The 26,051-nt window shown below is 38.2% G+C and overlaps 1 protein-coding gene across 2 annotated transcripts in view; it reads left to right on the forward strand.

Annotated features, from left to right (window-relative positions):
- Positions 1-26,051, forward strand: part of RIMS1 (regulating synaptic membrane exocytosis 1) — a 501,191-nt gene that overhangs the window by 281,086 nt on the left and 194,054 nt on the right. The gene's annotated exons all lie outside the window — the stretch shown is intronic.

A 26,051-nucleotide genomic window follows, 5' to 3' on the forward strand; every position in this document is an offset into this window, starting at 1 on the left:
CAGTTATGTAATACTCCAGTTGCAAAGGTAGGTTTTTTTTTTTTCAAACTTCAAATTAATCTTTTCTCACAATTTGTGAACAGATTACAGCTTATTCTTGAACAACACGGATTTGAACTGCATGAGCCCACTTATACGTGGATGGTTTTTCAATGAATATACTGGATTTTTTTTTTTTTTTTTTGAGAATTGCAGCAATTTAAAAAATTTGTGGACGCACCAGGTAGCCTGGAAATACTTTAAGAAAATAAGAAAAAGGTATATCAGGAATGCATGCAATATATATATAGATAATAGTCTGTTTTATCATTTACTACCATAAAATATACATGAATCTATTATAAAAAGTTAAAATTAATAAAAACTTACACACTTATAGACTATACATGGTGCCATTTGCAGTGGAAAGAAATGTAAACATGTAAACATGCGGTGTTAAATCATAGCTGCACGAAGTTAACTGTAGTGCATACTGTATTACTGTAATAATTTCTTAGCCTCTTCCAGTGAGCGTTACTGTTGCGCGCACCACTTTAAAATGCCCTGTGATGCTTATCATCCCCCTGTGAGCAGTTTCTTTCTCCAGGAAATTGCGTGATATCTTGTGGTTCTCACATAGTTTTTGTGATGTTTAGTATGATACCATTAACCTTGAGTAATACCATGAGACCCATACAGAGTGTCATTAGTGACACTAGAAGTGCTCCCAAGAAGCAACGTTATGACATTACAGGAAAAAGTTGAATTGCTTAATGTGTACCGCAAATTGAGGTCTGCAGCTGCAGTTGCCCACCATTTCAAGATAAATTCATCCAGTGTAAGAACCACTGTTGAAAAAGAAATTTGTGACACTGTTGCCAGCAGGAGCAAAACCCTTGCACTTTTTGTGAAAAACTTTGATCTCGCCTTAAAAATGCAGCTTTTCTGTGGGTGCAGGATTGCTATAAGAAATGTGTATCTATAGACCCTAATATTAAGAAAAAGCAAAGTCATTATATGACAAAACAGAAGGATAGTGAAGGATCTACAGCTAGAGAATGTAATGCCAGAAAAGGATGGCTTGATCATTTAAGGAAGAGGTTTGGCTTTCAAAAAATATCAAAAGTAGAAGCAGCTTCTATGGACCAGCAGAGATGAGTTCTAGATGCCATTAAGAAAATTATGGAGGAGCAAGTATATGTGCCTGAACAAGGTTTTAATGCAAAGTGCTTTATTCTGGAGGAAAAAAAAAAGTGCCATAAAGAACATTGAGTAGTAAGGAAGAGAAGGAAGCACTAGTATTTGAGGCAGGAAGGGATAGGCTAGCTATACTGTATTGTGCAAATGCAGTAAGGGCTGTCTCTGTATATAATGTTGTTAACCCTCTGAGTGTTGAAGGGAAAAAATAAACACCAGCTGCCAGCCTTTTTGTTGTACAAGAAGGCCTAGACAAGAGTTCTTTTCCTGGACTAGATACATGGATGTTTTGTCCTTGAAGTCAGGAAGTACTTTGCTAGTAAAGGGACTGTCTTTCAAAGTTATTGTTATATTGAACAATGTCTCTAGCTACCCAAAACCCCATGAGTTCAACATGAAAGGTGTTGAAGTGGTCTACTTGCCTCCAAACACAAAGATTCCAGTTTGGCTTCTGGACCTTAAAGGCTCATTTCACATAATACTGTATGGACAAGATTGTAACGCTATGGAAGAGAACCCCGATAAATAGAATATCATGAAAATCTGGAAGAATTACACCATTGAAGATGCCATTGTTGTTATAGAAAAAAAAATGAAAGCCGTCAGGCCCAAAACAATTCATTCCTTCTAAAGAGAACTGTATCAGATGTTGTGCATGACTTCATAGGCAAATCAAGGATATCATGAAAGAGATTGTGGATATGATGAAAAAAAAAGGTATGGAGTGAAAAGTTTCTAAATATAGATTCCAGAGTTAATAGACACCACACCGGAGGGATTAGCGGAAGATAACTTGATAGATGAGTGCTTCTTAACCAATGACAGACAGTGAGGAAAAAGATGTAAAAGAAGCAGTGCTGGAAAACAGGTTGACATTAGACAGTCTGGTAGAGGTTCCGGTTATTCAAGACTCCTTTTGACTTCTTTTACCACGTGGATCCTTCTATGATAGAGACAATGACACTAAAGCAAATGGTGGAGAAAATATTGGTACCATACAGAAACATTTTTAGAGAAACAAAAAAGCAAAAATGTCAGGCAGAAATTACCATGCATTGCCATAGAGTTACACCAGATGTGCCTGCCTCTTTTGCTTCCCCTCCCATCTCCTCCACTTCTGCCTCTGACATCCAGAGACAGCAAGGCTCTTTCTCCTCCTCCTCCTCAATGTGAAGATGATGAGGATGAAGACCTTTAGGATGAAGACGTTTTTGATGATCCACTTTTACTTAATGACTAGTAAATATATTTTCTCTTCCTTATGATTTCCTTAATAACTTTTCTATCACTTACTTTATTGTAAGAATAGAGTATATGATACGTGTAACATACAACATTTGTGTTAATTGACTGTTTAGTCTCAATTAAACGGTCAACAGTAGGCTGTTAGTAGTTAAGGTTTTCCGGAGTCAAAAGTTTTACTCAGATTTCTGACTACTTAGGGGTCAAACCCTAACCCCTGTGTTGTTCAAGCATCAACTGTACTTCACAAGTATTGTATCAAGCAAGGTGTTATGTATGGTGTTCTGGGTAGTAACTTTGAGGTAAAAAGTTCTTACTCTAAAACTTGTGGGAATATTGTATAATAGTCTGAATTTTCATTGTATAATACTGTAGCCCCATGTAGCTATTTAAATTAAATAAAATGAACTTAAAACTCCCCTTCTTCTGAAGAACTAGCCAAAACGCCTGATGCTCAAGAATGATTATCACAAAAAGTTCCATTAGATAGTGCTTATATAGAAAATGTTTCAATGCAATATTAAAATTATGTGCTTATTTTGAAGATTCTCCTCATTTTGCTTCTGTTCACTCAGATTTAAAGTGGCCACAGTCCTAAATTTAATGGTGCTGGTCATCATCCTTGTAGAAACACTTTTAGTGTTTCTTAATGTTTTTGTATTTAGCGGGACTGTTTGCAGTTTTGGGCTTTCTTTATAATTGCCAAATTGCATAATAAATTATATACAAAACATTATAATTTAAGAATTACTTCGGTTCCTTATTCTATGTCAAAACTGCATGTATATATGTATCCCCCTATATGTATGTATCAATACAATCTTATATATAAGAACAATTAAAACTCATTCTGGCTGGGCGCAGTGACTCTCGCCTGTAATTCCAGCACTTTGGGAGGCCAAGGTGGGCGGATTGCCTGAGCCCAGGAGTTCGAGACCAGCCTGGGCAACACGGTGAAACCCCATCTCTACTAAAATACAACAAATTAGGCGGGTGTGGTGGTATGTGCCTGTAGGCTACTTGGGAGGCTGACACAGGATAATTGCTTGAACCCGTGAGGTGGCAGTTGTGGTGAGCCGAGATTGTGCCACTGCACTCCAGCCTGGGCGACAGAGCAAGACTCCATCAAGAGAGAAAGAGAGGAAGAGAGGGAGGGAGGGAGGGAGGGAGGGAAAGCTCATTCTGTTATTGTTGCTGCAACCCAATTTAAAATATGGGATCAGTCAGCTCACCTTCCAATGACTTCTCTTTATAAGTTGCATATTATTTATGGGCTTGTAAAAAGTCAGATGACGAGTAGACTCTCTTGACTGCCTTTTGTGCCTTAATATTGTTTTATGAACACATATTTTTTCCCTGAAGTAATAAAGTAGGTGTTAAATAATAAAAATGTAGATATACTTAATTTGTGTCCAGATACTTTTTATTTATTTATTTATTTTTTGAGACAGTCTAGCTCTGTCACCAGGCTGGAGTGCAGTGATGTGATCTTGGCTCACTGCAACCTCTGCCTCCCTGCAACCTCCATTTCCCGAGTTCAAGTGATTCTCCTGCCTCTGCCTCCCAAGTATTTGGGACTATAGGTGCGTGCCATCACACCCAACTAATTTTTGTATTTTTAGTAGAGACGGGGTTTCACCATGTTGGCCAGGATGATCTCGATCTCCTGACCTCATGATCCGCCCACCTCGGCCTCCCAAAGTGCTAGGATTACAGGTGGGAGCCATTGCTCCGGGCCCAGAAATCTCTTGATGGAGATTGATATGTGTATGAGGGTTCTCTAGAGGGACAGAACTATAGGATAGATGTATATATAAAGAGGAGTTTATTAAGAAGTATTGACTCACATGGTCACAAGGTGAGGTCCCACCATAGGCTGTCTGCAAGCTGAAGAGCAAGGAAGCCAGTCTGAGCCCCAAAGCTGAAGAACTTGGAGTCTGATGTTGGAGGGCAGGAAGCATCTCACACAGATGGAAGACTGAAAGGTTAAGCCAGTCTAGCCTTTTCATGTTCTTCTCCCTGCTTTTATTGTGGCCGTGCTGGGAACTGATGAGATTGTTCCTGCCCAGGTTGAGTGTGGGTTTGCCTTTACCAGTCCACTGACTCAAATGTTAATCTCCTTTGGCAACACCCTCACAGACACACCCAGGAACAGTACTTTGCATCCTTCAATCCAATCAAGTTGACAGTCAGTATTAACCATCACAAGTCCACCGCTTGTCAACTTGAACTCGTACACGTCTCCTGAAATCATACATCATCTTCAAATAAAGACAATAATAAGGTCATAATTATGCCTAACATAATACAACTATCGTTTGTACAACCAGAAAGTACCAGTCCCCGACCCAAATGCTATTACATGAAGTTAACTTAAATGCTGATATGAAGTCAATAAATCTTATGTCGCATGATAAAGGAAAAAGGAAATAAGATGAAGATATTTTCTTAGTACAAGTGTATACATGCACAAATATGTTCTTAACAAAATAAGGAAGAAATGCTTATGATAATTACAGTTCTTGTTTCTGCACATGGTCACGTGGCCACAGCTGCAATTGATGACTACCTACTTCTACTACCCATTCTTTATTTCCTTTGCCTTCAGCAAGCACTTCAGCAGTTTGTGTTTTTTTTTTACCTGGTAGAGTCACCCGAACCTTCATTCCTGAAGGGTTTGGGCCATTTATAGTCCTGCCTGGATTGTGCTGTTGTAGTTTTCCATTTACCTCAATCACAGGGCATGGCAATACTAAGAGATACCCTAAGGGATCTCCTGTAAGGGATCTCCTGTATTCCATGCATACTCTTCCTTACCTCCATTGTGGAGTACTAGACTGATTTCATCTTGATAGTCCAGGTCATTCACCCAAGCCAACACTACAGTTCCCTTCTTGGCCTGTTGACTTAAAGGTAGGAGGACCCCAAAGTGGCCAGGTGGCAATATTAACTTACAGTTTAATGGAATTGTTGTGTCTCCTGGTGACAGGTTCCTTTCTCTGGAACTAAGAACTTTAGACCAGCAGAGCTTAACGTTGTGGAAATGGGAAGCAAAACTTTTGCTAGTGGGTTTCTAGGGATGATGGTGAGTGGTGCCACTTCCACTTCCACCTCTTGATACCTGAACCTGTGAATCCTGGCTATGAGAGAAAGAGTACCATATATTGGACGCTGATTCAGAGCATACACAGCCCTCTGGAGAACTTTTCCCCAGCCCTGCAAAGTATTGTCACCTAGTTGGTGTTGTCATTGTGACTTCAAAAGGCCATTCCACTGTTCTGTCAATCCAACTGCTTCAGGATGATGGGTAACATGGTAAGACCAGTGAATTTCGTGAGCATGAGCCCACTGCTGCACTTCTTTAGCTGTAAAGTGAGTGCCTTCATCAGAGACAATGCTGTGTGGAATACCATGACGGTGGATAAGGCATTCCAAAAGTCCATGGATGATAGTCTTGGCAGAAGCATTGCATGCAGGATAGGCAAGGCCATATTTGGAGTAAGTGTCTGTTCCAGTGAGGACAAACCACTGCCCTTTCCATGATGGAAGAGGTCAAGTGTAATCAACCTGCCACCAAGTAGCTGGCTGATCACCCCAAAGAATGGTGCCATATTAAGGGCTCAGTGTTGATCTCTGCTGTTGGCAAATTGGGCACTCAGCAGAGGCCATAGCCAGGTCAGCCTTGTGAGTGGAAGTCCATGTTGCTGAACCGTTGCGTAACCTCTGTTCTTGCCACCGTGGCCACTTTGTTCATGGGCCCATTGGGCGATGCCAGGGGTGGCTGGGAAAAGAGGTTGTGTGTTGTCCACAGAACAAGTCATCCTATCCACTTGATTATTAAAATCCTACTCTGTGGAGGTCACTCATTGGTGAAAACTCATATGGGATACAAATATCTTCAGTTTTTGACCACTCACAGAGGTCCATCCACATACCTCTTCCCCAGATTTCTTTTTCACCATTTTTCCAGTCATGCTTCTTCCAAGTCCCTGACCATCCAGCCAAACCATTGGCCACAGCCTGTGAATCAGTATGTGATCACACATCTGGCCATTACTCCTTCCATGCAGAGTGTACAACCAGGTACATTGGTCAAAGTTCTGCCCACTGGGAAGATTTCCCTTCACTGCTGTCTTTCAGGGATGTGCTAGAAAGGGGGTGTAGAGGGACTGGGGGTGCTGGCTCACGCCTGTAATCCTAGCACTTTGCAAGGCCGAGGCAGGTGGATCACCTGAGGTCAAGAATTCAAGACCAGCCTGACCAACATGGAGAAACCCCATCTCTACTAAAAATACAAGATTAGCCGGGCATGGTGGTGCATGCCTATAATCCCAGCTACTCGGGAGGCTGAGGCAGGAGAATCATTTGAACCCGTGAGGCAGAGGTTGCTGTGAGCCCAAATCATGCCATTGCACTCCAGCCTTGGCAACAAGAGTAAACTCTGTTTCAAAAAATACATAAATAAATAAAAATTTAAAAAGGAAGGGGCTGTAGTGCTGCAGCTGCCCGCTTTCAGGTGGTACCTGCATATGGTGCAGAACCATCTGTGAACCAGGCCCTAGTCTCCTCTTCCTCTGTCAACTGATTGTAGGAAACTCCCAACGAGACCATCAGTGCACGCTGTGGGAAAGAAGGCAGGCTGGCAGGAGTGGAGATGATGGGCATGGGCATTTGAGCCACTTCCTCATGTAACTTACTGGTGCCTTCAGGACCTGCTTGAGCCCGATCATGTATATACCACTTCCATTTGATGATGGAATGCTGCTCTGCACACCCCAGTTTATGGCTAGATGGGTCAGAAAGTACCCATTTCATGATAGGCAGTTCAGGTTGCATGGTAACTTGACCCATGGTCAAACATTCAGTTTCCACTAAAGCCCAGTAACAGGTCAAGAGCTGTCTCTCAAAAGAAGAGTAGTTATCTGCAGAAGACGGCAGGTCCTTTCTCCAAAATCCTAGGATTCACCTATGGGTGCCTGCCAAAGGCTCCAAACAGCATCTCTGTCTGCCACTGACACCTCAGGCACCACTGGATCTGCTGGGTTATATGGACCAAGTGTCAGAGCAGCTTGCACAGCAGTCTGGACCTGTTGTAGAGTCTTCTCCTACTCTGGACCCCACTCAAAACTAGCAGCCTTTTGGGTCACTTGATAGATGGGCCAGAGTAACACACGTAAATGAGGAATGTGTTACCTCCAAAATCCAAATAGGCCCATTTGGTGTTATGCTGCTTTCTTGGTTGTAGAAGGGGCCAAATGCAGCAACTTATCCTTTACCTTCCTTAGAGGGAGTATCTCGACAATCCCCACACCACTGGACCCCTAGAAATTTTACTGAGGTGGAAGGTCCCTGAATTTTAGTCGAATTTATTTCCTATCCTCTGGCACACAAATGTTTCATCAGTAAGTCCAGTGTGTTTGCTACTCCATGCTCACAGGATCCAGTCAGCATAATGTCATCGATGTAATGGACCAATGTGATACCTTGTGAAAGGGAAAAGCAATCAAGCTCTCTCAGAACAGGATTATGACACAAAGCCAGAGAGTTGATATACCCCTGAGGTAGAACAGTAAAGGTATATTGCTGACCTTGCCAGCTGAAGGCAAATTGCTTTTGGTGGGCCTTATGGACAAGAATGGAGAAAAAAAGGATTTGCCATATCATTGGCTGCATACCAAGTATCAGGAGATGTGTTCATTTGTTCAAACGATCAAACCGCATTTGGTATAACAGCTGCAATTGGAGTCGCCACCACTTGGTTAAGCTTATGATAATTCGCTGTCATTCTCCAAGATCCATCTGTCTTCTGCACAGGCCAAACAGGAGAGTTGAACGGGAATGTGGTGGGAATCACCACCCCTGCGTCTTTCAAGTCCTTGATGATGGCACTAATCTCTTCAGTCACTCCAGGGATGTGATATTGGTTTTGATTTACTATTTTTCTAGGTAGAGGCAGCTCTAGTGGCTTTCATTTGTCCTTTCCCACCATAGTAGCCCTCACCCTACCAGTCACGGAGCCAATATGGGGGTTCTGCCAGCTGCTAAATATGTCTATGCCAATTATGCATTCTGGTACTGGGGAGATGGCCACAGGTTGTGTCCGGGGACCCACTGGACCCACTGTAAGTTGGACTTGAGCTAAAACTCCAATAATTACCTGACCTTCATGAGCCCCTGCTTAAACTGGAGGACCACAACGATGTGTTGTGTTCCCTGGAATCAGTGTTAGCTCAGAGCCAGTGTCCAGTAGTTCCTGAAATGTCTGATCATTTTTTCCTTCCTCCAGTGCACAGTTACCCTGGTAAAAGGCTGGAGGTCCCCTTGGGGAAGGGTGGAAGAAAGAGTAACAGCATGAATTTGTCGATAATGTAGTGGGGTCCTTCCTCAAGAGGACCCAACTTCCCCTTCATTCAATGGGTTCTGGGTCTATAAACTGTCTCAGGTCTGGAAGTTGATTGAGGGGCCATGATTCTCTGTTTTAATAATTCAAATTAGTCTTTTGTCCACTCAACCTGGAAGTTTTCTGCTTATACAAATTAAGTAATAATGCATTAGGCATCCTATCAATTTCACTTCTAGGAACACTGTGATTAATTAGCCAGTGCCAGAGATCTACATGAGTCAGGCTATTCTGATTGCTGCTTTGCCTCTGCTGTCCATTATGGTAGCTATGCCTACCTTGTCTTTGACGGTTGAGTGCTGCCCTTGGCTCCTGCCATCTGAGTATCTAGTTATTCCAATTGCATTCAAATTTTGTAGTTGAATGACCACAGTTCCCAGTGTCAGATTTGGCATACAGAGAAGAGCAGTCACAGGGCTCTTCAAAGATACAAGTGCCGCCCTCACAAATCTGTTTCTGAAAGTATTGGTCAAGGGTATATTTTCTAGACCCTCCCAGCTGGGATGTATAGGTCTAAAGTGACTTATCCACCCTAGCATTCCGATCGCCCTAAGTTTTTGGAAACCTTCCTCTACATTAAACCAAGGGAGATTAGGCATTTCCAGCTCACTCACGGTGGGCCATCTTTTAATCCATATTTCAGCTAATCAAGCAAATTAACTATCAGAACCTTGTTTAACTCCCCGAGCTGCAACATTAAATGCAGAATCCCTGTTTAGTGGGCCCAAGTCAATAAATTCTGCATGATCCAACTCTGTGTTCCTCCCACCATTATTCCACACCCTTAATATACATTCCTATGCCTGTTTTCCAGATTTCTGCTTATATAAATTAGAAAACTCGAGCAGTTCTTTTCAAGTGTGGCATACCTCCTCATGGCTCACACTCTGAATCATGCCTCTAGGGACCTGTCAGGACTTTAGCCTAATTATAGGTCTAGAAGCAAACAGAGGTGTTGGGGGATGGGTCCTGAGGAAAATCAACATTGTCTTGCCTGGCAGCTGCCTCAGGGAAGGCAGACCATCACTCTTGCCTCAGGCAACACAGGGTTTATTTCCCCAGACAAAGGTGGAAAGGCTGATGTCAGCATGGGTCAGGAGGGGATGTTGCCACTACTGGGATGAGGAAGCTGTTTCTTCTGGCAAAAAAGACTCATCAGAGTTTACAACCTCAGTGTCCTCAGCTTTGTCAGGGTCCTCCCACATGTCCCCATTCCATGTTGCAGGGTCCCATTCTTTTCCAATCAATGCTCTCACTTTAAAAGTAGACACCTGGCAAGGCTGTGTGTATACACACCTTTTGTTGCAGGTTAGCCACTCACATGATAAGAGCTTGTGTCTGATTTTCCACAATTTCATCTCTTTTTGTATAGGAGAAAAGACTGTCACTCAGGGCAATGTGAGAAGATTTGAGGCTCAGTATCTGCTTAGTTTATCATTTTCTTTTATCACTTTGCCCAGTGAACTTAGGAGCAACCATCCAACTTCATTATATTCCTTGGTTCTCCACATATGGTCAAAGGTATTATGTATAGAGTCACTAAGCTCCTTGCCTCTCACAAGCAGTGAATCAGGAGTGCCAAATGCATTTATTTTGCATAACTCTCTAAACAGTTCACGCCAAGGACTATCAGTATTGTCCATACTATTAGAAGTAGAGTCCTTAGCATTTGGGGGTCTAATCCAAACCCCAAAACCAACAAAATAACTCCATCCTTAACATTCTGTTCCTCTAATATTCTGTACCATTCCCGGTGCCAAATCTGTATTAGTTAGGGTTCTCTAGAGGCACAGAACTAATAGGATAGATGTATATATAAAGAGGAGTTTATTAAGGAGTATTGACTCACACCGTCACAAGGTAAGGTCCTACAATAGGCCATCTGCAAGCTGAAGAGCAAGGAAGCCAGTCCAAGTCCCACAGCTGAAGAACTTGGAGTCTGCTGTTGGAGGACCAGCAGCATCCCACACAGATGGAAGGCTGAAAGGCTAAGCCAGTCTAGTCTTTTCATGTTCTTCTAACTGCTTTTATTTTGGCTGTGCTGGCAGCTTATGAGATTATGCCCGCGCAGATTGAAGGTGGTCTGCCTTTCCCAGTCCACTGACTCAAATGTTAATTTCCTTTGGCAGTACCCTCACAGACACACCCAGAATAATGCTTTGCATCCTTCAATCCAATAAAGTTAACACTCAGTATTAACCATCACAATATGTGTATTTTCCCATTCCTTAAAGGGCTCTTTACCAGTTTTTTATTGAATATGTGTTATAAATCACAGTGAGCATGCAATCAGACATAATTAAATTCTAAAATTATTTACAATAACAACAGATGATGAAATAAACCTGACTAGTGGCATGGGTAGTTGGAGGGATGGAGCTTGTCTGATGCGAGGAGCTTATTGCCTCACCATTATAAGGAATAATTACACAATAAAATATGAGTTGATAAATGCCTCAAAGGAACATTTCTCTTTGATGTATTGATATAATTTTCCTGTGTGTTCTGCTGTCTCACAAAACCTAAAGATAACCTGGTCAAAATGGCATCTGAAAGATAACACAGCCTTTATAGTCAATATAATCTTTTAAATGTAGTTTAATTCCTTTTAATATACATATGCATAGCGCGTGCGCGCACACACACACACACACACACAGATTAACAATGAGCTCTATCTAGTGGGATTATCTAAAAATTGAGGTTAACAGCCAGGTTTTACAAGTAATTGCCATTCATACTGCTATTGCCAGGTGAGAAAAATTGGGCATCTCTTGTCTTTTAGCTTATAAATATTAACTAATATAAATCTCTCTAAATGGAAGAAAAAGAAAGTGAACTAAATCCTGCTTATAAAATAACAGTTAAATTTAAATGAAATATGTATTATAATTCATTGAGAGAAGATCTACTGAAGATTCATACCTGTGAGGAATAGAGTAAAGAGGCCTAAGAATAAGCAAAGAAACAAAGGTGCTGTCTTGATCCAAGGGAAAGCCACTTATACTTAAGGAACTTAATGTATAAATCCTAAGGCAGGGAATTGGAAGAAGAGCCTGGCATAGGATAACAGGATTTCCTTCTTTCTTTACCTTCTCCTTGCTGACTTTCAGTAAACTGAGAAAGTACAACACTAATTATGCCTTTGAATTTCTACAGTGCTTTGTGAATGGCTTCAGATGTCAACCTATGTAACAAGGGGCTATTAGTTGGTTTATAACTGTTACTGCTAGGCAGTGTTTAGCAGTCTTTTGAGGAGCATAAGGTTTCTGGATTAGTCTAAGAAATGATACCTGCAAGAATATCAAACAATGAGTAGCTGAATAAGACTGAGGACCCTTAATAACAGATGTGACTTTTACCCCTAAATATAGAGATAGTGTTAGGGGACCAAGGGTAGATTGTGGGTAATATGAATAATTGCCTGTTAAGTTTGGGTACCTGACAATCATTGGGGAATCAGGAACTCTTATAAAAATAATGTGATACATCCTTTAAATGTAACTTATGCAATGGTTTATATGATTACTTAGTTCTTTAAACGTACTGGGTTTATCCTCTTTGGGCTTCAGCAGTCCAATGCCTACTGCTCACATAGTGCTTATAATTTTGACTAGAAGTGTATTAGTTCATTCTCATACTGCTATAAAGAACTGCCTAAGACTGGGTGATTTATAAAGAGGTTTAATTGATCATAGTTCTGCCTAGCTGGGGAGGCCTCAAGAAACTTAGAATCATGATGGAAGGGGAAGAGTCGTGTCTTACATGACAGCAGGTGAGAGAGAGCCAGAGTGTGAAGGAGGAACTGTCAGATACTTATAAAACCATCAGATCTTGTGAGAATTCACTACCATGAGAACAACATGGGGGACACTGCCCCCATGATCCATCATCTCCCACCGTGTCTGTCTGTTGATACATAGGGATCATGGGGATTACAGTTCAGGATGAGATTCGTGGGGGACACAAAGCCTAACCATATCAAGAAGTTATTGGTTTATGTATATTTCCTGGGAGCAAAGAATTAGTGTTCTTCTCGTAGTCCTAGTATTTTTTCTTATAACATTAAGAGGGTTTGCAATTAAAAAATTTGGCTATTATTTATTTATTCATGTATTAATTGGTTTAATAAATATCTACAAAGAACCTACTGCATTATGAGTGCACTGTTCTAGCTAGTCAATTAAAAATGCCATGAATGCAAGGACCATGGATATTTCCTTATCTATCCATCTATCTGTCTCTCTCTCTCTCTCCCCCCCCCTCTCTCTCTAACTGTGGACTTTATAGAGAGACAGGATGCTTCAAAACAAAATCAGGCTCTGTGGTAAGAATTTAGCTACACATATTTTAAAAGTTGTAACCTTAAAACAATTACAACTTAACCCATTTCCCGTTTGCCCTAAAAGTACTGTGCTGGCAGCCAGCTGTACTTTTTTTTTTCCTAAAAGGGAAATGGGTTAAAAGGAGCTTTCTTTTCAAATGGCTGTCAAATCTCAGCATTTGTTTTTCTTACTCCATGGGACTCCCATAAAATACTCATAAAAGTGATGAGAAAAGGTGAACTATGGGTAAATGAGATTTTATAGAAGATGGAGAGGGGAATACAGCCTGCTTTTCCACATAAGAGCTTGCCAAGTAGGCATGAGGGTGTGGTGGTGGAGTAGAGAGCTATTTGCCATAAAGCATCTTGTGAAGACTTCAGGCTCAGAGACATCAGATTCAATGGAGCTGAAGTGAGAGGGGGAACTTCAGGTTGGCACGTTCATTCGGTAGTGTTGACACACTCTTTTACATCACTCTTCTTACCATTCCCCCTTCCTCTTTATTGCCTTGCACACAATAAAGGCCCAACATTTAAATCCCAGGTAAATATCAAGAAGCAATTCAGCGAATTGCTTAAGCAAAAATCAGATACTGGGAGTATGTGCCTCTCCATTGTGGAGTCCCCATCCATACCATCCTGAAGTTGAGCTTCACACCTCGTTCATCCTAAAGTGAAAGGTATCCATTCACGTACTCTATTCACAAATGTCAGAGATACACTTAGTATCTACTAGAGCCGCCAAGCTAAAATGATCTACGTGGAAATACTCATCAGCCACACAGGAAAATCCACCAATTGGTTGCCCATTTTGAATATGAATGAACAACAAAACCCAAGAGATAGCAAGAGATAGAAAGAACCAAGATAAACTAAGAACCAAGATAAAGACCAAGATAAACCAAGACATGGTGACCCTGGAAATAAGAGATAATTCAAGAGCAGAAGAGTGTTTAAAAAACAAACAGAACAAAATGCCACACATGTTGGTCAAGTTTAGTATAATACGTCCTGAAATATCTAACCTCCACCCACGGGGAAATTTGTTCACCCCAACACACAAATATTCTCTGTAAAACACTTTTTTAAGTATTAAAGTTATTAACAGAGCTCAAGATAAAGAGAAAGCTCTGGGAACCACAATTCAGAGCATTGAAGTGCTTAGACAAAGGTGACTGGACAAAATACAAGATTATATGACCAAACTCAGTATCACACACTTGCCTACAGGTATGGTATCTGGACAATTCTCCAAGCCAGGAAATAAAATAACCTGATCTTAGGCATTAAAATAAAACCTGAAGTAAAAATGATGAATTTTGAAACTACAAAGAGGCAAACATTAAACTTACCTATGAAGAAGCCCATACAGCCATGGGGATGCCCAAAGATGAGTATAAAGATTATAATTGTGAAACATAAGAGGAACTCCAACACCATTAAAGATGCCGAGGAAAAGGGGGAAAATGTATAAGCTTTTGGAGGTTAAAAAATAAACCAAGTCATATACAAAAAAGAGTTAACTGCCTTTATAGTTCTCATCAGCAATGATAAACTACAGACTGAACATAGACTACAGTTGATGAATGCCTTCAAAATTTTGAGATTTCTCTAAAAACAAAATAGAACAACCATGTAATCCAGTAGTCCCACTACTGGTATTTATCCAAAGGAAAGGAAATCACAATATCAAAGGGATACCTACACTCGCATGTTTATTGAAGCACTATTCACAATAGCAAAGATACTGAATCAAACTAAGTGTCCATCAGTGCCTGAATGGTTAAAGAAAATGTGCGTATACACAATGAAATACTATTCACCCATATGAAAGAATTAAATCCTCTTATTTGCAGTAACATGGCTGGAACTGGAGGATATTATGAAATAATCATCATCATCTGCAGTAACATGGATGGAACTGGAGGCTAAGTGGAATAAGTCAGGCAAAGAAAGCAAACATCACATACTCCCACTCATATGTGGGAGCTAATAGAATTGATTTCATGGAGGTAGAGAGTAGAGTGATAGTCACCAGACATGGGGAAGGGTGTGTTGAGGGGAGAGGGATGGAAGACAGAGGATGGTCAATGGGTACAAACACACAGTTAGATAGAAGGAATAAGATCTAATGTTTGATAGTAGATAAGTATAATATAGTTAACAACAATGTATTTCATATTTCAAAATAGCTAGAAGAGAGGACTTAGAATGTTCCCAACATATGGAAACAATACATACATAAGATAATGGATATCTTAAACACCCTGACTTGGTCATTACATATGCTATGCATGTAACAAAATATTACATGTACCCCGTAATTATGTGCAAATATTATATGTTAATAAAAATAAAATATACAGAAACAATTATAAGCAAAGTAATTTTGAAACCACAATTCTGTATTCATCTAAACTATCAACTTCAAAGGTCTCAGAAAACCTACTTTTTATTCTCGTTCTGAGAATGTTATTTAAGGATAGATGCACCCAAGAAAACTGAATAATAATCATGTAGTCAAGACAAATAATAAACGAATAGTAGAACTAACCCAGAAATTCAATGCAAGGAAGTCCCCGAATGACATATGCAAAAGGAAGTTCATTCAAATTAAAACTGGAGGTCATTTCCAGGAGGCTCCAATAAGAATATCTGTATTAAGAAGAATGTCATGGATTCCAAGAAATAACCAATGACTAATGAATGAGTTACATGACATCATAGACTTGGTAAAGAAAGGCTGTGCCTTCTTTCAACAATAAAATGGGGCAATTAAAAATTGATAAAAAATAAACTTTAAAAAAATCCTTGTCCAAATATGAAGCAAGATAAAATATGATATAATTTAAGTGACTGATACAACCAATTGGGCTATAAACTTAACTACATTTTTGTCTGAGTGCCTGACAGTGCATCTATAGAAAAGGAAATTTAACCTTTGCACATTATTGCCTTTTTCTTGGTTCTGGAGTGTTTAGATGTAATGATATTGTAAAAGCTGCTTATTGGTTTTCAATTTTTAGAATAAACCCTTTTCTACATTGAATACTTAAAAATGTCTACACTATTGAATATGAATATTGTGTCTGCATCAAAATAAAGGTAAAACTGACAGATATGGGAGCTGAAGCACTCTGAAGAGGGCAGAGGTGGAGGGATAGGCAGGAATATGAATAGTCTTACGTAAAATGTTCAAGAGTTAAAAGATTCTGTTCAGATTTTAGGATGAGAAATAGAGGATTAAGTATGTTTAAATATAGAATTGTAGAAAGATAAAACTATTGTCTTCTGAAATCAAAATGTTGTAAATAAAGTGAGCATCTCTCTTTAATCAGTTTTAACAATAGGTAATATTTTAAAATTAGAAACTAGTAGATAATATTACAAATAAAGCAGTCAACATATAGAGACAAATTATTTTAAAATTAGGATGTTTTCCATTAGAACAACTAAGAAAGTACCTAAAAATAAGGTTGGGAAGTAGAATTGATACTGTGGGAAGAAGAGCTATGAGGAGAAACAATTACTATAGCTATGCATGGGAAGCCCTTATTTATTTATTTTTATCATATGCATGAATTAATTTGATATTGTTTCAAATAAGAAAATAAAAAGTTCTATTTAATATTCCTTTTATTAAATTGCACATAACCAATTTTGGTGTCTTCTAGGGCCTGCCATAATTGGTATTTTATCAATCAGAACATCAAAAAGCAATGGGTTCACATGGAACCGTAAAAGCCTTGACTTCTCTTTTTATACGTTTCTCCTTCCTTTCTCTTCATATATTAATTTTTCATTGAGTTTCCACTATATGACAGGCACTTACCAGGTTTGGGGAATATATTGATTGAGCATAGTCCCTGACCTCAATGGCCCTCTCAAAAGAATCCACCTGATTTATTTTGTGTTTGTCCCTTTTATCTACATCTACCCTGGCCCCTTTCCCACATAAGGTGAGGAATACACTTTCAGATACCTCTACCTCCACTTCTTAACAGTGAGCGAAATGCTTTCTGTAGTTTCTTCTTTAATTATTCTAACAGAGGAAAGAAATTGCTATAGGGAAGCATTTGGACAGTTGGACAGGTTGACATTTCGCACTAATGCGCAACAGTTTTACCTGGCCTGACTTTTTTTGGCCTTATGAAGGACAGAGGTGAGAATAGGCATAAAACAGAGGAGAGACTGCTGTCTGCCATTGATGAGGGAAGGATAAACAATTCTCCCTCTTAACTACTAAAAGAGAGACATATGACTTGGGGCATTAGATGTTTCAATCTAATGCCTTAGAGAGAGAAAGTCTGAGAACTAATTTATTCTTACTGTGGATATGGAATGGACATTAGCTGTTTTAATCGTCTGTGCAATTTAAATCTTGATAAGAGATTGAAAGAACACGTGTGTGTGTGTGTGTGTGTGTGTGTGGTCTGAGCTAACATACTAATTTCTAATTTCTAAGAATATGCATTAAGAAAAATTTGGAAATCATGGTGAGAGGCTGGATTTTCAGCTTCAATTTCTGCCTAATATATAAACGACCAAAAAAAAAGTCTCCTTGATTCTAAAACAGGAGTTATGACTAAACATAAGTTCTATAAAAAGGAAAGAAATTAAGTTGGTAAATCTAACATGATTATACCCAATAATATTTCTTCTAAATTAGTCCATGGCTAGAAATATTAGTCATTTAGTTGCATTTGAAAGAAATTTCTATTCTTGAATCAAGAGAAACTAAATTAACATCAGGGCTACATTTTCAAAAATAATCATACAAATTTTACATGTAATATATGCTTACAACTTTAATATAGAACTTTTAAAAAGATATGTAACTACAGGTCAATTTAAGGGGAAACGTTTATACTTCAAAGTTCATTTAGAAAAAGATTTGATATTGAAGATTTCAGTATCACCTGTTTTATCTCAGTAAGTTGTTCTTCGGTATCCTTTTAAAATGCAGAATCATACTGCAGTGTTTTTGACCCATTTTATCCAGTGAATGAAAAAGTTGTCCTTACTTTTGGTTCAATATAACAGAATAACAGAAATCTCAGACCTGAAAGAGGGTTCAGAAGCAAACAAAAATCTCTCCTTTCACGCAGTGTTGATCAGAGAAGGCAACATGGGTGTTGAGATCTGCTGGATTTCCTGCCCTTGAAGTCCTTTATTCTTTGCAGATGGGAGAGCTTGAAATTCATCTTGTTTCCAGCTTCAGCCAGACCCTCTGAGGACAAGCATTTACTCAGTCCTTCTACTTGTTCTGTCTGCAGTCTGGGCTCAACCCTAGCAATCTAACTTTTAACGTATTCCTGAGACGAGGTTCCAGAGTTGTGCCTTATTTTGGTTATTAGATCCATTTCCCTAGATCTTGTGACTGAATCTGATTCTGTTGCCCAAGTCTTTAGAACTGAAGCTTTTGCTTGCCCTCACTAATCCCTGTCCAGGAGTTAGATAGAAGCCGGATCCCTAGATACTGACTGATGTCACCTACTGTATTGGAAATTCAGATATTACCTTCCATTTCATTCTTATTTATACCTTGTGGGGCATTTCTGATTCTTACTGCTATTCTAGGTTTATTATATATAGCCATTTTCTTTGTATGTCTTGTTTTAACTACTGAGCTGAACTTGTGCAATTGAGTCTTTTTAAAAGCACATGTTTCATCCCAAAGGGCAGATCTAATTTTAATTCCAGTAAATGCTTCTGAGGCTGCTGTGTACCACATGAGATAATAATTGTATTAGTTTCCAAGAGTAACCATAACAAGATACTGCAGACTGGGTGTCCTAAACAACAGGAATTTATTTTCTCATAGTTCTGGAGGCTGGAAGTCTGAGATCAGGATGTTGGCAGGGTTGGTTGCTTTGGAGGAACATGGGGAAGGATCTGTTCTAGACCTTTCTCCCTGGTTTTTCCCTATGTCTTCACGTGATCTTCCCTCTGTGCATGTTGTGTCCAAATTTCCTCTACTTGTAAGGACACCGGTCATATTGGATTAGGAACCTCCCTAATGGCCTCATTTGGTTTAAATGCATCTTTAAAGACTATCTCCAAATGTAGTTACAGTCTGAGGTAATAGGGGTTAGGACATCAACAAATGAGTTTGGAAGGGGACATAATTCAACTCAATGATAATATTCATAGGAGGAAAGAGACAAAGGCTTGTAGATGTTTGTGTACATACTTGATAAATACTGATTTTGGCATTTGTCTCCATTGTCTGTGAAAAACATATGATCATGAAGAACCTTGTTGAGTATTTACTTTATGAAGAGGGTTTAATATCCCAGATCATGAGGATATAAATAAGTTTAGACATAGCCAGAGACTAATAACCCAGGACATGTTACTTAACTCCCTCTCTAAGCCTCACGTTCAATCGTTTTAGAACCTGGAAATAATAATCGCATATACTGCATGAAGTAGTTGTAAAGATTAAATGAGATTATGTATGGCCTTGTGTGCCTTGTACCTGATACATATCAAGCACTCAATAAATATTATTTCTTTTTTTTTCTTTTTTTGAGATGGAGTCTCGCTCCGTCACCAGGCCAGAGTGCAGTGTTGTGATCTCGACTCACTGCAAGCTCCGTCTCCTGGGTTCATGCCACTCTCCTGCCTCAGCCTCCCAAGTAGCTGGGACTACAGGCACCTGCCATCATGCTCAGCTAATTTTTTTGTATTTTTAGTAGAGATGGGGTTTCACCATGTTAGCAAGGATGGTCTCAATCTCCTGACCTTGTGATCTGCCTGCCGTGGCCTCCCAAAGGGCTAGGATTACAGGCGTGAGCCACTGCACCCGGCCCCATAAATGTTATTTCTATGGCAGCAAATAAGATGCATAGATAAAAGATTTTACAAAAGCGAGGAGGGAAGCTTGAATGCCAACCTTTAATATTAGAGCTGGGGTAGATTTTGGGCAGAAATAACCAATGTGTCATTCTAGTGAGGGAGACTGGCATGAATAAAGAAAGACAAGCATACACACTGTTATAGGAAGAATCAGCTTATAGACCTGTAGAGAGAAAAGAGCCCAGAGGTTACAGGTTGAGGGAACAGTTTATCCTAGTTCTGTCAAGAAGTGGGTTACCTTGGGCAACAGAAGGAGAGGGTTGGATTAGATCAATGACCCTAAAATTTTTATATACTTATAAAATTATCTGAGGAGCATTTAAAAATATGTGCTGGGGAAGCACCAAAAACTAATCTAATTTAGTCAGTGTGGAGCAGTGCCCCAAATTTATTTTAATGTGTAGTTGAATACATTCAGTGCACATTGCAATCACTTGAGGGAGGAGATTTTTGAAAAACCTGCTGCTATTCAGGTCCCAAGCCCAGAGATTTAGATTTTAGTGTTCTGGGTTGGGGCCTGAGTATTATTATTAGCAAATCTCAAAACTGACCCTTCATAAATTATGAAGTGCTAGTCCTCCCATGAGAATTTTTATTTTGTATCATAAGATGAGCTTCCAATAAAAAGTTGCATATTAATTTGATGAGCCCCCAATAAAAAGTAGCATATTAATTTGAAGACACATTTGACTCGGAAAGTATCCAAAATGATTTAACTTATGTTTAGGGGGTAAAATACGGAGTTATATGTTTCCAGGTATATTTTGGAACTCTAATCCAGGAATTCACTTTCTGACTGACTAGCAGGTGTAAATTCTGCCTGGGATAGCTCTGTAGTGCTTGGGAGAGATTGAGGAACAGAAGAGTGACTTTGCATGTATTTGGAACAGAAACTGAAAGTCGTGTCTACTTTGAGATAATAAATGGGAAAGTACTGCTCAGAGTCTTGAGGATCATACAAAGGTAGTAATTGTAACTGTCCTAACACGGTCATTCCAGTCGGTGTGGTGGTGAAACTCCTATAGGTTAGGTTATCATTATATACAGAATGAAATCCAAAAACTTCAGCCAAGCCCTTCAATCTTCACAGTGTAGCCCTAACTTGTCTTCACACAGTCCCCTCTAGAACTCTGTTCTTCCTGACTGATTAGCATTTATTTCCTGCATTTCACACTTACCATACACTTTTCCATCTCCATTATTTGGCAGTGTTCTGCCTTTTTAAAATGTCCTCTATCTCTAGCTGTGATTTAAAACTAAAATCAAATTTCACCTTCTCCTCAGTCGTTCTCTTGGAGTACTCAATTTTATTCTCAAGGTTTGCATGTGCTTTCCCAAGGGAAATTAATTATAAGCATAAATGGAGAAATCATCTTTCTACATTTATGTACTGTTTTATAGTTACTGAAGTGATAGTTTACAGTTACATACATGGAATTATAGTTGTTGGATTAAGTTGTACACTGTTGAATCTTTTTTTTAATTTGTAGAAGTAATTAGAAAGTAAGAAACTAATAAATTTTATAATTGTATATAGAGAAAAGATGTATATCAAAGTACTACTGAGGATGATTGGGTTTGAAAAAGGGTAGTTTTTCTTGTCTTCTAATTCTTGGTATATCTGTTAAGTTTATTGATTGTATGGCCATGCGTTTGGGAAAAATTACTTAGGTCAGTAGGTATCTTTTCGTTGGATGACAGAATATTATTTACTTTGTTTCTTGTGTAATTATGGAAACTTCTAATTACAGAGAAGTAATTACTTCTGTGTTCTCAGGATTCTGTTTCTTTAATTATTTTAGTAATTTGGACATTAATTTTTGAACTACAAACAGGTAACTGTAATATTCCTACCATTAGACATTAACTTAGTGTGTATTTTAATGAAAGAAAAAAAATTATGCACAGAAAGACTACATGAGTTATTGAGAGAATTGCTATTCAATTTAAGAAAGAAATAAAGCAACATCACTAACATCAATAATAATAGTGAAAAACAAAACAGATTAGGAAGCTCAGACTGACAAGTAAGTGATCAGAAGGAAAGAAGCTGAAATTTTAATTGTCATAATCCCTAGAAAGAATAAGAGCTCTAAATTAGGTGTAGGGGCTGCCAAGACAGCTCTTTCTTTGGGAAACCATGAGTTAGGTTAGAAATTAAGGACTTTTGGGAAACTGAGTTGAATTGAGCATGAGATTGTGTATTTCACAGTTAATGGGGGAGCTAGAATAGTGATTGGAGTAGCTCAAACTCAAACAAGCCTGGTATTTAGAATTGAAATCATGTAAGAACTTGTCTGTAACCCAAATAATGAGTCAACTTGTCAAATTTATTTAATAGCTGCAATCATTAACTCTGACTGACTTATTTATATTTAGTTTATAAAATGTGGTTGAATCACAAAGAGTATCTTGACATAATAAATACTTTATGATAGATATGGGCAAATATTTTTTATGATAACAAACTCTATAATATAAAAATTGGAAGTCAGCTTAGTTTCCAACAATAAGATACTGGTTAAAAGGCACTGTTTACAGGAATATTGTGTAGCCATGAAAATCTTGTTATATATTGTTATATTTAATGACATAAAAATATATTTGTGATACTTCAGGGAAAGGGATTGCTAATTATATGTATACTATATGGTATATTTTTGAAAAAATGATTACATATATGCACAGAGAACTAACAGGATATATATCAAAATGAGTATACTTATATTTTTTTCTGTTGTCTTTTTGTTTTGTTTTGTTTTGTATTTTTAAACCCCTACCATAGACATATTCTCTTGTATTTGTATTTGCTCAGGTTTTCTATTTACCATTCATTCCTTGGCTTTGCTTTTTTACCTTTCATGCATTCTTAAAGATAGAACAAGTTGTTTTCCATGTCTCTTCATTTCTTTTAGAGTTTAAGGCATTATGCATTTCATTTCTATCCTTTAATGCAAACCTTAACTTTTCAATGAAGTACTTAATTTTAGGACTTTTTAGTAAAATCTAAAATTAAATCATATGTCTACGAAAGAAGACTTTAGCATTCTTTCACTTTTCTCAAAAATTTACTATCTTTATTCTATCTTCTATGATATGATTTGGAATTTAAGTTCAACTTATGTTTCAATATTCACATAAATAGATATCAGTGTTATTATGGTTAATACTTAATTGCCAACACGTTTAAATGATTTCATTGTTCTTCGTTACTTCTCATTTTCCCTTTCTGCTTTATTTTTCTTCTTGTAAGGGCATGTCCTTTGTTAATTTTTTCAGTGAGAGTCTGGGGATAGTAAGATGCCGTTAGTTTGTTATCATTTCTTGAATGATATTCTTGTTGGGTATATAGCATAGACTTTTTTCTTCCATAGTTTCCAGTACCTTGATCCCAAGTCACAGGGTATATGGCACTTTGCAAGTAGCAACCCTGGGAGAGATTGATTGGGGTTTCTTTTAGCCCAATTAATGGGAGGAGCTTTAGGCATGGACTGACTTCTCTCCTGGCAGGACAGGACATTGCAGCTCCAGTAGCCTCTACCCACCTGCACTGCCTTTCAGTGGGCTGGGTAGCTTCAGCCACTCTCACCACTTTACTTTTTAAAGATTCTAGCTCTACATTTGTCTTATTTATGTTTTATAGTGTGACTGTTTATTTTTTGAAATAAATATTGTTTTAGAGGTAGAAGACTATATGTATATCTATATCTTGACACAAAGTTCATAAATATTTTCAAGAAAAAATTTTCAAAATTATTTGAGAGAAGAATAAACAAGCAAGAAGTAGTCTGGTCCTGTAGGCAAAGTATAACCCAGAGAAAGTACTGGCCTTATGTGATTTGGTTGGAAATTCAGCTGAGGTAGAATTTAGGGAGCCTTCTATTCTGGAAAACCACTGGTTTTGATTTGTTTTGTTTAATTCCTAATAGATTTTCAAAATACTTCTCACATAGAGAGGACAACAGGTGGATACATATAAATAGAAAAGTAGAATGATGTGCAGAAATAATGGAGTGAGAAATACACTTCTGTGTAGCATTTAATTACTTAGCTTATACATCATGTAAATGATCTTGACTCTACTTGACTGTGTGCTTTCTTTAATAACTTGGTATTTTAAGTCTCGTCATATTTTGTGTAACATTTCTACTTAGCTTGTTTGATTTGTTGATTTTTTTTTTTTTTTAGGGAAGAAATAGCTGATGTCCATGACCATACCTAGGAAGCAACTAGGTGTGTAGGCAATAGGATAATAAAGAAGGCACTGTTACTTCAGATAGCATTACTTGAATTGTACTTCTGTGAAGACAAATAAATATATCCAATTAATGGCATTTGAACTGACAAATCAGATTTAAAACTGTCAGCATATCAAAGGGAAAAAGCTAACTAGGACACCACTTGAAATTACTTCCAGTTTACAGTAACATGGCTTCTGAGGCTGAAGAAATTAAAAGTAGGCAAAACAAAAAAACAAACAAAATTCTCCCCAAACCCCCCAAATTCCACTGAGAAAACCTATAAATGATGCATAAAGATAACGTTTTTAAAAGCATAGCTGAATTTGTGTGAAAAAGAAATCTCCAACCTCCAAGTGCCGGAAATGAAATGAGAAAATTAGATCTGTAAGTATGTGAAGTGATACTTCAGCAATATGCCTGAATAAATCAAGACTTACAATGGTGGGGGGGGCTTGCATTTTTAAACCACACAGGGCCATGAGAATGTTTCCCTCCTAAGAAGCAGGAAATTGCAAATTTTTAACCTCTTTTTTAACTTTGCATCTTTGTACAAGACCAGGACACTCAGAGTGCTTTCTCCATAATGAAAGGATGAATGTAAAACTTGACACAGCTTAGGTAAATGAGTAATCTTATTTCTGTCTGAACCTTGGATGAAAACAAAAACACACAATAAGTCTGTTGCAATAAATTGAAATCTCATTCTGCTCATCTGTTCGTTAAGTGGATTTTATAGACTGAATTTGTATTGCCTACATTGTAATATAATCCTACACCAAGAAAATAACATTAAATTTGGTCCTTGGTCAGTGATACCTCATTCTATAATACCTTTCCCACCTAGTTTTAAGCTCAAAACTTTTTCCACTCCTGTGGGATCAATTATTAAAGTTACAAAGAACAGGCAGATGCTCAGAAATGGTGCTCAGAGAGCTAAAATGTTGGCTTTGTAAATTGGAATCCTTTTTCTTCTGACATGTTTTTTGTCTTTTACAGAGGAATACAGTAATGACTAAAACATTTGTGCCCATCTTAAGACTGAAATTGTCAGCTTGTGATTATCCTTTAAATATCTCATCACCATGAAAAGCACTCAAAAGATCTCCTGTAGGTAATGTGTAAGATCAGTCAGAAGGTAAAAATTGGAGGAGAGACATTCCATGGTAGTAGGTGAATCAGGTTTATTAATTAGGCACACTACAAACTTACCTTTTATATCTTTCTTGATCTTCCTGTCCTACCCAAACATCGTCTCTCCAAATCTCCTAAAAATATTATCTCTGAAAAATTCCCTTCTCAACCCTGGGTCACATCCTGGCACTGTCTGACATTTTGACATGTTTGCTGTTCTGATCCCTTTTATTCCATATCCAGTAATTGCCTCAATTTCTCCATATGGTTAGGTCAGGGTCTGGAAGCTGTAGGGCTCCTTAGCTTAGAAAACATGACAAATCAAAGCAAATGATACAGACCAGTTCTCATCGAAGATCTCTTTTAAACATGCTTGTCCTTTAACACACTGTAAAACAAAGAATATAATTCATTGGGTGCTCATATTCATTTATAAGTAGCATCATTACTACACTTTGAAAACAATAATTTCCATATCTGTAACTTAATTTGAATTTGAATTTCAGAGCAATTTGGGATCCAGAGGCCCCTTGATAGCGTCAAATACTTGGAGTCTTTTTTAACCTTTTACATTTTTCCAGTTAGGCATTTTATAACCAGAGTTGCTTCTAATGTCCAAACCACCCTTGTGGAAAGCCTATAAATAGTGATATAAGAGGAATTGAAGCCTTATAAC

This window comes from Mandrillus leucophaeus, unplaced genomic scaffold, assembly GCF_000951045.1.
Source record: "Mandrillus leucophaeus isolate KB7577 unplaced genomic scaffold, Mleu.le_1.0 Scaffold300, whole genome shotgun sequence".
Taxonomy (NCBI): Eukaryota; Metazoa; Chordata; class Mammalia; order Primates; family Cercopithecidae; genus Mandrillus; species Mandrillus leucophaeus.